We start from the raw sequence: 13,988 nt of genomic DNA on the forward strand, positions 1-13,988 counted from the left end.
TCAAGCTTGTAGACGTATTTTTTGGACCATTAACTTATTGAGCAAAATCATATTTGACAAATCGAAAAATGGTGCCGACACTGAAATGCATTCAAATGATTGTATCAGCTTAATATCCTGTTTAAGAGATTTAACAATCTTGATATAGTGGGAGGCAGTAACTAACAGTGAAAAAAGAAAATAGCTCCATCGCTCCCCATCCAGTACTTTACGGCTGACGTCAATAACGCACGCAGATACTAATGGCTGCTATAATGCGGACGTCTGTTACTTTAATCTTCTGATCTCGTGCCAAACCGGATATTTATGTCAGAGCAAGAGTGGCCGTATGATCGTTAACCAAACATGAAACAGCGGAAGAATGGAGGATTCTTCATTACGATGGCCTTATATTCTTTCTTTTGCACTCCATTTGAAACCACATACGCTGAATTAATGCCACGATTAATCTCGGACGTCAGCCGCTACATGTGAGGCGAGTATAGCTTCCCTCATTTCCACACGAACTGCTTGTAGGAAGCATTACGCTGGTACAAAAAGCACGGTGCCGTGGATTTGCGCTGTCACCTTGAAAAAAAAAAAAAAAAAAACAAAAAAGAATATATATATATATATATATATATATATATATATATATATATATATATATATATATATATATATATACACAATCTGAATGAATTTTCACCCCGCAGCGGAGTGTGCGCTGTTATGAAACTTGTTTGATCGGGACTCGAATCTGTACCTCGCCTTTCGCGGGAAAGTGCTCTACCGATAGAGCTGTCCAAGCACAGCCACACTTAAGCCATCACTTTCCAAACTTCCTTGTGGGAATAGCACTCCTGACACTGGCGAAAGAAGGACAGAGAGATCGGGTATTAAGGAGTGCCTGTGTTGCAGTTGCTGTGAGTCAGCTGTTTAATTTATCTAATTTACATTTAAAACTAGTTCAAAAAGCATACGACACAGAGTAAAGAAAACGTTAAGCATCAAAACACTTTATCTTGTTAAAAAATAAGTCGCTCTTTTTATCGTCATATTATTGTTATTAATACTTCCTTGTCTAATTCCAATCAATAATTTGAAGGATTTAGTGATTATGGTTTAGCTATGTGTCAGCGTTTGTAATACTTTCTATATAATTGTATTTTAGTTCAGTAAAAGAATTACTAAAAATAAAAGAAGTCAATCGTTAGAGGATTTGCCACCCCGAAAGCCGAAGGTCCCAGGTTCGAGCCCCAGTCTCGGAACACAGTTTTAATCTGTCAGGTAGTTTCAAATTTACTGTGTATAATTTTTTTAATTTATTGCAATTTCCATTCTTAGGACGTGTAGTTTTCTTCCATCGACTGAGATTCATTCTGACCTCTCCTGTAACTTCAGACGACACGTTTAAAGTACATCACGACATGAAGTCCTCATCGAAAGTTAAGGGTATTAATAACGCGCAAACAAGCCCAATTGTGATAAGGAATATCAAAAACGGCAGTTTCTCCATTGACCTGAAGAGACCTCCTTTAAATTACCTCCATGTTTTTCATCTGCAGTGTTTAAAAAGCTGAATAATCACAACTATGATGTTATACAGTACTATTATATTCACTGCGTCTTTGGAAGCAACCGATGGTTCCATCGACGTTATAATTAAAGTATTACTAGAATGAACATTAATAGGTTCACTGTGAAATAACAATTTAGTTTCTAAGACGCTATTTTGACTCATAGAGTGATATTGGCTATATTTTTGTAAATGCGATAAATAGAATGTCTGAAGTCCTGTGTCCACCGTCGTGTGGTAATTCTTTACCTGGGCGGCATGCTGCGACTGCCGCAGATGAAACCGTACATTTCTTGGACCCGATGAACCGACTGATCCGTCTTTATCTGGTATTCTAATTGACCTTACCCTTTTTGTATGTTAAAGCCATACTGCCTTTCTACATATGCGCAACTGATGATTTTGCATGCCAAAAATTTTTATGTGTGTGTAATGTTAATCTTCTGGAGGAAAATGAATGGAGTGTTGTGTGACAAGAAGGTGAGAATTGGGTTGAAAGGGAAAGTGTACAAGTCGGTGGTAATCATATACGGGGCAGAGACATGGAAAGGAAGATGGAAGTGGCGGAAATGAGAATGCTGAGGTGGATGTGTGGGATAACAAGGAAGGACAGGATTAGAAATGAATTTGTTAGAGGAGCTGTGAAAGTAGGACCCACGGGGAAAAAGATACAAGAGAGCAGACTAAGGTGGTACAGACACTTACAGAGGAAAGGGGAAGAGTATATCGGAAACAGAGTTGAAGATATAAAGATTGAAGGAGCTAGAAGGAGAGGAAGACCGAAGATGAGGTGGAAGGATAAGATATTCGGGGACCTAAGGGAGAAAGGGTGGGAGAAGGAAGAGGCAATGGATAGAGTACTATGGAGGAGAAGGATCCAGAAGAGCAACGCCGACCCTACCGGACGTGGGACAAGGCGACGATAAAGAAGAAGAATAAGAAGGAGAAGAAGAATGTTAATCTTCTCTATACTTAGAAAGTGGTGCATTATCGGAAGGAGCAGCAGTAATGAACTAAGATTAAGACAGCTCTGTGTCATGTATTTTATCAAATACGTTATTGTTGTTGGAAGTCGCCTGACTATGATGTAATGTAACTGAAATCTTCATGTATCACCAGGCCTTTTCCGAGCATACCAACTCGTCGTCTGATTCTTGAACATAGTATTCGCTATTACTAGCTGAAATTTATTACTTCCACACCCATATTCTTCTGTAATCTTTTCTTCTACTCCTTCCCCTACATCTGCATTCCAGTCCTCCATGACTTAGATTTTCATCTCCTTTTATGTACTGTATTACCTTTTCAGTACTCTCATATACTTTCTCTCTTCATCTTCAGCTTGCGACGTTGGCATGTATACCTGGACTACCATTATCATATGTTCGCTGTCGATTCTGATCAGAACAACACTGAAATGTTCATTATAACTCACTCTCTGCCATACCTTCCTATTCTTATGAGTCCTACTGCCGTTATACATTTTTCTATTGCTGCTGATATTACTTTATACTCATCCGACCAGATATCCTTGTCTCCTTTCCATTTCACTTCAATGATCTGCACCATATCTAGATTGAATCTCTCGTGGCAGCCCCTTCCCGAAGATCCGAATGGAGGGTTATTCCGGAATCTTTTGCCAGTGAAAGATCATCATGAATCTTCTTCAATTAAAGGCCGCATGTCTTGCGGATACACGTCGCGTGTCTTTAAAGCAGTGGTTTCCATTTCCTTCTGCATCCTCATGCCGTTGATCATGGCCGATCCTTTCACCTTTAAGGGCAGTTTCCCACCTCAAGGACAAGAGAGTGTCCTGGATCTGTGTCTACCCCTCCGCCCTGTTCGACAAGGCCATTGAGAGAATGAGAGTGAATTCTTATGCCTGAAGTCTTCTGCCGCCAATGCTGATTATCATTCAAAATTTAAAAATTGGCAGGTTTCAATAATTTATTAATAATCGAAGATGTACACCTAGACCATGGATGCACAAAATGTGCAAATTCTAAAAATGGATGTAGATAGATACACATGGATGGATTTATGTTCTACATCTTCTCCTGAACTACTGGGCCGATTTTAACCAATCTTGGTGCACATATCATTCGTTCACTGTCTGGACAGAATCCCTTTGGGTGTAACAACTACCTGCCTATCAAAGGGGTGAGGCTATGGCGAAAAAACTGCAGTATTAAAGAATGAGAGCACTTACAGACCTGCAACAAACTTTACTCGTAATTTCAAACCGTTAGGACACTTTATCTCTCCGACGACCTCCATAAAATCATGAAAAGAAAGAAACTTATCGCTTTCTACATTTTCGTTATTCATGCACTAAAAATGCCGCACGAAGCATGACGTCTTAATTTATTAATTCTTTACTACCAACGGCATTCGTGACACATTTCGCAGATAGTATTCACATGCGTCAATGAATGTACCAGAAAAATTACGTCATGTACGTGGGATTTGGTTTAGGAGATATGACGTCATAAACACGCAAATGAGTGACAAAACAACCACATCGAGCAAGACGTTTAAATTTGTTACTTCGTTGTTACTAACGCTATTCGCAACAGTTTTGGCAGACAATATCCACATCTGCCAATGAATGTACGTACATAGTACAGGAGATACGACATCAAACATTCAAATTCGAAAAATACTGGCACATCTTGCACGTCGTTTTAATTTATTACTTCTTTGCTACTAACTCTATTCATAGTACATTTCGTAGATAGTATGCAGATATGACACTGAATTCACATCCGAAAATAAATCTTTGTACGACACACAGTTCAGGAGATATTACGTCAAATACTCAGATTCTAGACTAATTCTATCCACAACATATTTTGCAAGCAGTAGGCACATATACCAATGTATTTACCTGCGGAATTATATCACTATACAGTACACAGTTGTGAAGATACGTCGTCAGAAACACTGAGCTGCTTGATAACGAAACTGCACAAAATTCGCTCGACATACAGTGATATACTGGGTGACCAAAAAGTCAGTATAAATTTGAAAACATAATAAACCACGGAATAATGTAGATAGAGAGGTAAAAATTGACACACATACTTGGAATGACATGGGGTTCTATTAGAAAAAAAAAACAAGCAAAGTTCACAAAATGTCCGACAGATGGCGCTGGACAGCAAAATGTCACAGACTGCGCATGAAATCGTGTGTAAAAGGAGCTGTAATGAGAGAGAGAATCAGATGGGCCAGCAGTCGGAGCATGTTGACGTTACCTGAACAGGCGCTTTTAGTGAAGCTGTATTATCAGAATGGGGAATGTGCTAGTTTAGCGTTACGATCCTATCGCCATAGGAAGGGGTATAGGTCAGTTGACAAATGCAGCTGTGGCGAGAATGATTTCGAAGTTCCAAGCTACGGGTTGTTTAGACGATAGACCCCGTAGTGGCCGACCGAGCACAAGGCGTAGTGCTGCTGAGACAGTTCAGGAAGAAATGGAGACTGTAGTGGGTTCGTCTATGAACGGGGAAGTCAGCGCTCGTGCAGTCGCACGTCGCACCGGCATTCCATACACTAATGTTTGGTTGGCACTTGGGCTTACCCTCCGATGCTATCCGTACAAAATCCATCGGCATCATGAACTGTTACCTGGCGATTTAGTGAAGCGGAGGCCACATGCGATGTGGGCGTTTCAAAAGATGGCGGAAGATGACGATTGGTTGAGTAACGTGTTGTGGACCGACGAAGCTCACCTCACGCTCCGAGGGTCTGTCAACGCCCACAACTGCAGAATTTGGGCTACTGAAAATCCTAGAATTGTCGTGGAAACTCCATTGCACGACGAGAAAGTCACAGTATGGGTTGGATTTACCACATCTACCGTTATCGGGCCTTTTTTCTTCGAGGAAATGCGTGATTCTGGTTTTGTAACTGCTACCGTGACGGGTGAGAGGTACGCCGATATGTTACAGAATCACATCATCCCCAGCCTGGCTGATAAACAGCTGCTGGAACGTACGATGGTTATGCAGGATGGCGCTCCACCCCATATTGCTAGACGCGTGAAAGATCTCTTGCGCGCGTCGTTTGGTGATGATCGTGTGCTCAGCTGCCACTTTCGTCATGCTTGGCCTCCCAGGTCCCCAGAACTCAGTCCGTGCGATTATTGACATTGGGGTTACCTCAGGTCACAAGTGTATAGTGATCGACCGACATCTCTAGGGATGCTGAAAGACAACATCCGACGCCAATGCCTCACCATAACTCCGGACATGCTTTACAGTGCTGTTTACAACATTATTCCTCGACTACAGCTATTGTTGAGGAATGATGGTGCACATATTGAGCATTTCCTGTAAAGAACATCATCTTTGCTTTGTCTTACTTTGTTATGCTAATTATTGCTATTCTGATCAGATGAAGCGCCATCTGTCGGACATTTTTTTGAACTTTTGTACTTTTTTGGTTCTAATAAAACCCCATGTCACTCCATGCATGCGTGTCAATTTGTACCTCTCTATCTACATTATTCCGTTAATTATTCAGTTTTCAAATTTATACTGACTTTTTGATCACCCGGTATGTTGGACATGTGCCTATACGGGCAAAGCTAAGGATAAAAAGCTGATCCTAGGCCCGTGGAACTATTCAGTCACGTTTCGTACCCATATTTGTTACAATCTGGAAAGAAATACTCTAGGGGGTAAGGACTACCAGTCTCCTATTGTGATAATGTGAAGAGAAAGGGAGGAGGAGAAGTTGGACACACAATGAGGGGGAAGGAGGAGATAGGCACAGGTAGGAGGAGGAGGAGGAGATGGACAGAGATGAGGAGATGGACAGAGGGAGAGGAAGAGATAAGCAGAGAGATGGCGAGGAGGAGACGAACAGACAGAGAGCGAGTAGGAAATGGGGAGAGAGAGGAGGGAGAGATAAACATGGAAAGGAAAGTGAAGATGGGAGGTGGGGTAAATGAGGAGGTGGGAGGAGAAGATGGACAGAGAAAGGGGGAGGAGGTGATGGACAGGGAGAGGGGAAGGAGGACATCGACGAAGAGAGGGGGAGGAGGTGATGGCAGTAGAGGGGAATAGAGGAGATGAACAGAGGAGGAAGGCGCAGATGGACAGAAGGGAGGAGCAGATTGACAGAGGAGGAGAGGGACACAGGGGCAGGAGGAGATGGACAGAGAGTAGTGGTGGAGGACAGAGAGGGGAAGGCGGACTAATAAAAGATTGGAACAATTACATTCCCAAGAAACACCGGGTGCTCAGCTAGTGTTGTAATATCGATGTTGAGCAATTTTTGTTCTTTCCAGCTGAAAATAGTATTATTTTTCATATAAAATAAGTACTTATTTGTAAAAGAACACATTTCTTCTTTTTAATCTTTAGATGTTACATGCTAAAAGGCTAAAGTGGATCGCCCCACCTTACTATTACATCTGTCTCTCAGATGCTGTGCATTTTTCGCGCAATGTCTCTTTAACGAATATAGTTATATGAAAATATTATTCCCCAACTTCAAGAGGTCAAGAATCAGCGTATGGCGACGGTAAGTAACAAAAGATTCGGGTGTTGGTTTGGACAAAATGAAGTAAGGAAGAAGTTAACTTTCCGCGAATTCGAACTCACTCCATGTTGCCAGAATTCTGTTAATTACTCTTTTAAAAGTCTTAGCGCTTTCGCCGACTTAAGTTGAAAGGAGAGTGTATAGTTGTTCATAGCTCTTTTTGTGCATGAAGTGATTACACACTGTAACTACTACGGAAAAATCGGAGGAATTCTATTTACTTTACCATACAGGGCAAAGTTTTGCTGCCATGGCTCGAAACTTTCACTGAACTGGCAAGGATCGGAGTAAATCGTGTTTGGTTAAAGTGAAACTTTTAACTCCTACACCCATTTTAATTGAAATGAATTATAAGCAGAAATACGAACGCTACGGAATCACTAAGATACGGCGTGACCATGCAGTGACGAATATATTCTCTCTCTTTCATTGCACACTGTTTGATGGATTGCAGACATCGTATGGATACTCTCTGAGGGGACGGGAAATGAAGTTAATTTTCTCGACAGTTAACTTGCATTCAGAAAGTTTATCATTTATCACTGAAACTAAACATCAGATGCAACCCGACCACGTTGTCAGCTTATGTTACTGCAGTCCTTCACGTATGAACAGGGGCAATGAATGTCGTGAGAATTCAGCCTCATATTGCACTTAAGATATTTATCTTCTTCGAAATAGCATCAAGAACATGCACACAAGTAAGCGATCCGTACAGATATTAGCAAAAGGAAAAACTGCAGTTGCACTCGGATATATTTTAGTAAAATTGCCAGTTACATTTTATTGCAATGAAAGTTGACGTTCCTTAAACCACGAGGGTGAACTCATTCTATAACTAAGCGTACTATTAATGAAACGGTGGCTGTCTGCGACCACAAGGCAACCGAGACCATGCTAAAGTCAATCACTGCCTCAATCAGCACTGGTTCCAGAATACTACGAATTAATACTTCCCTTTGCTAGCTATCGACTTAAGACCCGTCACTGAATCATATATCTACCAACTGAATGGTTTAGCACCGAAACACTGTCCTAAATACAAGATGTTAAGCTTCAGACGAAAATAGTTAAACTACACACACAATAGTTAAAACGACTAAAGTATTCGACTCTCTACACCAAGTGGCACTAGTACCATTAGGTTTGACCTAACATAAATTTCAACCAGAGCTAACATTGATCACCACGTTCTAGCAGAACGTGTATACTAGACGATTTCTGGAGCCAGAATTCCTCTATCATCGAAACTCACAAACCACTTCCTCAAACTGCTTTCACAGCGAATTCATTGTGGAGGGGCGACCTGCGACTGATCATCTACGTCCACTGAAAAGCGTGTTACGCTAAGTCGGCCAGAGGGGCTTGGAGAGCATGGTCAGTCGTTGACCTCAGGTTTTCCAGAACAAAGTTCCGGAATTTACTAGAAGGTGCTACTAACTAAGTCGCCATGTTTCCATTTCATGTAGGACGCGGATTATGAAAGTGAATGAGGCTGTCGATCTCAGTAGCTGAATAAGAAAAAAATAAAACAAAATGTAGAATAGAATTTCTTCCTCGGGCGTCAGTCTGTGATATGCTATTGATGAAGATGTTAAATAAGTTTATAACAGGTTTGAGAAAGACGAAATTGTGAAGGAGATTCGAAGAAAACGAACCCTTTTCTAAACTGCTACTCGTTTAACCGTGAGCTACTGGGAATTTCACAAGACTTGGTGCTGTGTTGGGATGCTGTGTGCGCTATTGTCTTCATTCCGAAGACTGGTTTGATGTAGCTCTTCATATTATTCTATCCTGTGTAAAACTCTTCCTCTCAGAATAACTGATGATACATACACCGCCATGAATCTGCTTACTGTATCCGTCTCTTGATTTCCCTCTACAATTTTTACCCCTCGCCAAACTTCCCTCCAACACCAAATAGGTGATCCCTTTATGTCTCATAATGTTTTCTATCAAATGAGTCCTTCTTCCTGTCAGGTTGTGCTACAAATATCTTTTCTCCGTAGTTCTGTTCAGTAACTCCTCATTAGTTACGTGATCTACACATCTAATCTTCAGTATTCTTATGTAGCACCACATTTCAAAAGCTTCTATTCTCTTCTTGTCTAAACTGTTTATCTTCCATGTTCCACTTCCGTACGTGGCTACACTCCATACAAGCAGTTTCACAAAAGACTTCCCAACATTTAAATCTGTTCGATGCTAACAAATTTCTCTGTTTGAGAGAGGCTTCTCTTGCCATTGCCAGTTCATATTTTATACCCTCTTTACTTCGGCAATTAGTCTTATTGTTGCCCAAGCGACAAAACTCAAAACACATCTGCTACTTTATGTGTCTCGTATCGTAATCACCTGAGTGTCACCTGATTTAATTCGGCTACATTTGATTATCCTTGTTTTGCTTTGGCTGATTTTCATCTTATATCCTCTTTTTAAGACATTGTCGTTGCGTGTGTGTCTAAGGTGTTTGGGATGGAAATGCCGATATAATTCATATCAGCTGTCCGCTGATAAGCCCACAAAGGTTAATTACTTCTTTTACGATTGTAACAGTCCCCAAAACACAGTATTAAAGACATATTTTGCTTTAAGCTTCTGTGGAGCGGGCCTTTGGGCTGAATCCCACATAGCCTGTACAATGAATGCAGTCCTGATTCCAACCCTTCGGATGGTGTGCTGCTTAACATACAAGGCCTCGTATGGTTAACGCATCGCAAAGTTCCGATTCATTTGAGCTGTAATGCTCGTACTAACCGCCGTTTACTATCATGCGTAGAGTGGAGCCGGCATGCAGACTCCACAAACTACGTAGACACTACACCTGAACCTTGTAAATTTCAGTCTACCAGGATATCTAATGTCGTCAGTGTATGGTGGTGCGAGTGACAAAACAAAATAACATTATGGGATACCCACGAATCCACTTACGTCGTGTCTCGGATTTCTAAAAGTGTACTATAGCCTATACTCTGATGCGTACAAGCAAGTGGACAAAATTCTGAACATGCGATTCGTTGCTAGAAGTGAACAGATCCGGTACAAGATCAGTCACTTTTTGCCACTTGCAATACGTACCATTTTTGATATGACATTTTTTTAGTCTTGTTTACCGAACAATTGTTTAACTGTCTTAAAGTAAGCTACCTATACTCAAACTCTGTACAGGCATTTTCGGGTCATCATGTTTCAATGAATGTTTTATGTAATTAAATCTGTTTGTTTAAGTATGTCGGCTGCTGAAATAAAAGGAAATATTTAGTTCCGCTAGCCATGATTAAAAGTATTAGAAACAGTAATTTTCAGTTAGAACAATACTGCACATTCCTGACACGGTATATAAAGTGTAGTGAGTCGTGGTAGTTGTGAACGCTACATCTGCTTCCATCAAATTAGTTTTCTAGTGATACGTATTTCGAAGATTTCTTTTAGTTTACACAATTCCACGTTAAAAAAGATTTCTGGCACGATTTCTTTCAAACTAATGTAGAGAGAATTTACTTACAGCGTACACTCATATGGATATCAAAATTACCAAAGTAATATTTCATCTGCTTTATGGATTTCACTCCGGTTTCTATCATGCTTTTTGTTTTATATATTTGTCTTCTAAATAGTCTATAGTATTCAGCTTTTCCTGCACACGTTTTCTGTACTTGCTCTGTCTTTGATTTTCTTATGAGTATCCTCCATCAAAAACTTTTCTCTTACATAGTGTTTTCTTTCCCTGGTCTGTTGGACCACTGTTAGCGCTCGGATGCCACAACGTTTGCAGTTGTAAGAAACGATCCTATCATTTCTTACTTCGTCCCATATGGTTGTGGTTTCTTTTTGTGTATGTTTCAACCCGCTCTTAAATGTCATTAGGCTATAACCCACGTTCGTATTCTCACTGGAATATTTTTTGCAGTGAAGCACCTGGGTTCTGTTTGCTTGTCATGAAGTAGTCGAACAAAAAGATTTGTATGTCTCAAAAGGTTTCGACAGTAATATTTTCGTTTTCTGTGGTTTGACTATTTTGTTACTTCTCTGAAACTTAATTCACTTAGCTCTATCTATCAATACACTCTTTCGTATATTTCAAATCTTTGTAGTCGTTTCACTCTCGAATATCAGTGAAAGGCACATTCTAATATTCCAAAGAGTTTGTTATGCTCACTCATATATTTTGTATGTATTTCATATTGTATTATTGCATTATATATAAACTCTTCTAATCGCTTTTTATGCATTTGCTATGACGTGAAAACTGATTTACTGTACCTTAGTAGTACTATCTTCTCTTGCCACCCTCATCAATGTGCAACAAAATACAGACTAACTTCTTCAGGCTTCACTGTCAACAGCCTTTGTAATCATATTTATACTTAGGTATAGGAGCTGAATCAAGATTTTGTAGCCACGGATAAGAGAAGAGATGTTTTGCGAAAAGCGTATCCGCTAGAAATTTAACTGCTAGAGGAAATAGCAAGAAAATCTGACACGTCTGCTAAAAGAGATATTACACGTTATTGGTTTGAAAAGTAAATGGAGAACAAACAAACATAAACAGACAAAAAGTTTGTCGAATTTCCCGCTACAAAACGCGAGAAAATTACGAACACGGTAGTGTGGTGCATAGGTGTGAAGTCAACGACCTGCTTAAATCGCGATATGGTTGTCTGAAGTGGAAGCAAGCAGGGGCCAGGCTTTGGCTTCCGAGAATATCAAGCGGCAATATTAAGTTACTCTGAAAGGTAATTTTGCTTAACGAGAACAGCCCGTTAAACGCTCGAATTTGCTGATCTGCGCTGATTTATTAATGAGATAAAAATTTGTACCGGTTGACGCAAGAGTCATTGAAGCTTAACATTAGGGACGAAAGCTCTCCGTTAGAAGACTTTTCGTTAACTGCTGCCGCAGAAACTACTGCTGGTAAAATATTCTTTTTTTTCGCAAAGAACAAAATTTTCATGCCTCACTTAACATAAAATGCGTTCGTAACAGGGCGATAAAAATGTATATACGAATGTAATATAAAGTGTTCGAAATGTGAAGAAAAAGGATTATTAATACCTAAAAAAAGCCGGCCGCTGTAGCCGAGCGGACCAGAACCGCGCCGCTGCTACGGTCGCATATTCAAATCCTGACTCGGGCATGGATGTGTGTGATATCCTTAGATTAGTTAGGTTTAAGTAGTTCTTAGTCTAGGGGACTAATGACGTCACACCGGCGTGCACAATTTAAGGAGGGAAGTATCTTTCACAAGATGTGTCATTTTAAGTAACATAGCTCTCCGCAGCTGGAACCATACATAGAGAGAACTGCTACAGTACAGAGCAGTAGGTAACTGAAAGAAACACTAAATGGGGTGATCAGAGATGACACTTTTATTCTATAACTACATTGAAGTCACCGCAATTTGTGATAGTCCTCCGGACATTACAGAAGGTGGGATATGGTTCATAAAAGGATGTGTGATTACATGGATGGAAATGCATGCTCTGCAACGCACTCTTATGCTGGCCATGTGCTGTATAGGAGCTCTTGTGGTAGGGCGTTCCATTCCTCTAACAGTCCAGTTGACAACCGCTGGATGGTCGGCGGTGCGTGTGGACTTGCTGCAATGCGTTCCTCCAAAGAATCCCACGTGCGCTTGAAGGGAATTAAGTCGGGGGAACCTATAGGCCAGTGCCTTTGCCGAATACACATGTGGGCATAGTGCCACTACCTGACCTTGAACACGGCCATTAACGTTTATCAAAGGTCTTACATGAGATCATCGACGACCTTGATATCATCATCCTTATCAGTGGGCAGCCATGCCCCCTTCCTCATCTCCAGCCAACAATAGTGCAGCATTAACAAATACAAGCTGGTGGAAGTAGTCCAATTGTGTAAGTGGAAAATTAAAAACCCCTCCTCTCCCCCTATCTCGCACCACCCAGTGCAGTAGTCCCCATGACCATTCAATCATAGCACAGTGTTAAAAACCTAAGGTGTGGTAGTAGCTCAATAGCATTAGGGGAAAATTCAAAGGCTGGTCTTCCTCCCCCCCCCCCCCCCATCCCTAACAAATCACAACACGCTACTCCTAATCTCTAGCCAGCCATAGTGTGTTATTAAAAATTCAGTACAGCGGAAATAACTCACTTGTGTTAAGGGAAACCTATCCCCTCCGGATATGGAAAAAGAATCAGACCATTTCCCTCCTAGGAGTCTACCATTCCCGAGAAAGGGTCGTCATACCCCCTAGATTTTCACCATGTAACTTCTAACACCTAACGCATAACACATTGTGCTTCCAGGCAACATTATAATATATTACAAGGGAGTTCAGCTCAATACATAACGCCCAAACAAATCATTGTAATATATTACACATGGATACAAGTTTTCCATCTCCATTAGCTAACATCCACCTGGTGTTAGAATATTGCTTAAGGCAAGTAACGGCTAACACTGTGGACAGTGTTTGCGACTGAACATGTCCCTCTCAATTCGACTGGACGGAAGAGTACTCTTAAGAGTCAGTTGTTGACATATTTCACAAGGAAACTGCCTTTAATGCAAAGAAAATCGATTCTCATGACTTCGTATTGCAAAGAGAATTAAGTTCCCAACTGCTAGAGAAAGAGACGAAAGTAATGAGAAGTAGCGGAAATGAGAACAGCATGAAACTTAACACCAGGATTGATGGTCACGAAGTACATGAAGTTAAGGAATTGTGCTACCTAGGCAGCAAAATAACCAATGACGGACGGACCGAGGAGGACATCAAAAGCAGACTAGCACTGGAAGAAAGGGCATTCCTGGCCAAGAGAAATCTACTACTATCAACATAGGCCTTAATTTGAGGAAGAAATTTCTGAGAACGTACATTTGGAGCACAGCGTTGTAT

Source organism: Schistocerca nitens, chromosome 2 (assembly GCF_023898315.1).
Source record: "Schistocerca nitens isolate TAMUIC-IGC-003100 chromosome 2, iqSchNite1.1, whole genome shotgun sequence".
NCBI lineage: Eukaryota > Metazoa > Arthropoda > Insecta > Orthoptera > Acrididae > Schistocerca > Schistocerca nitens.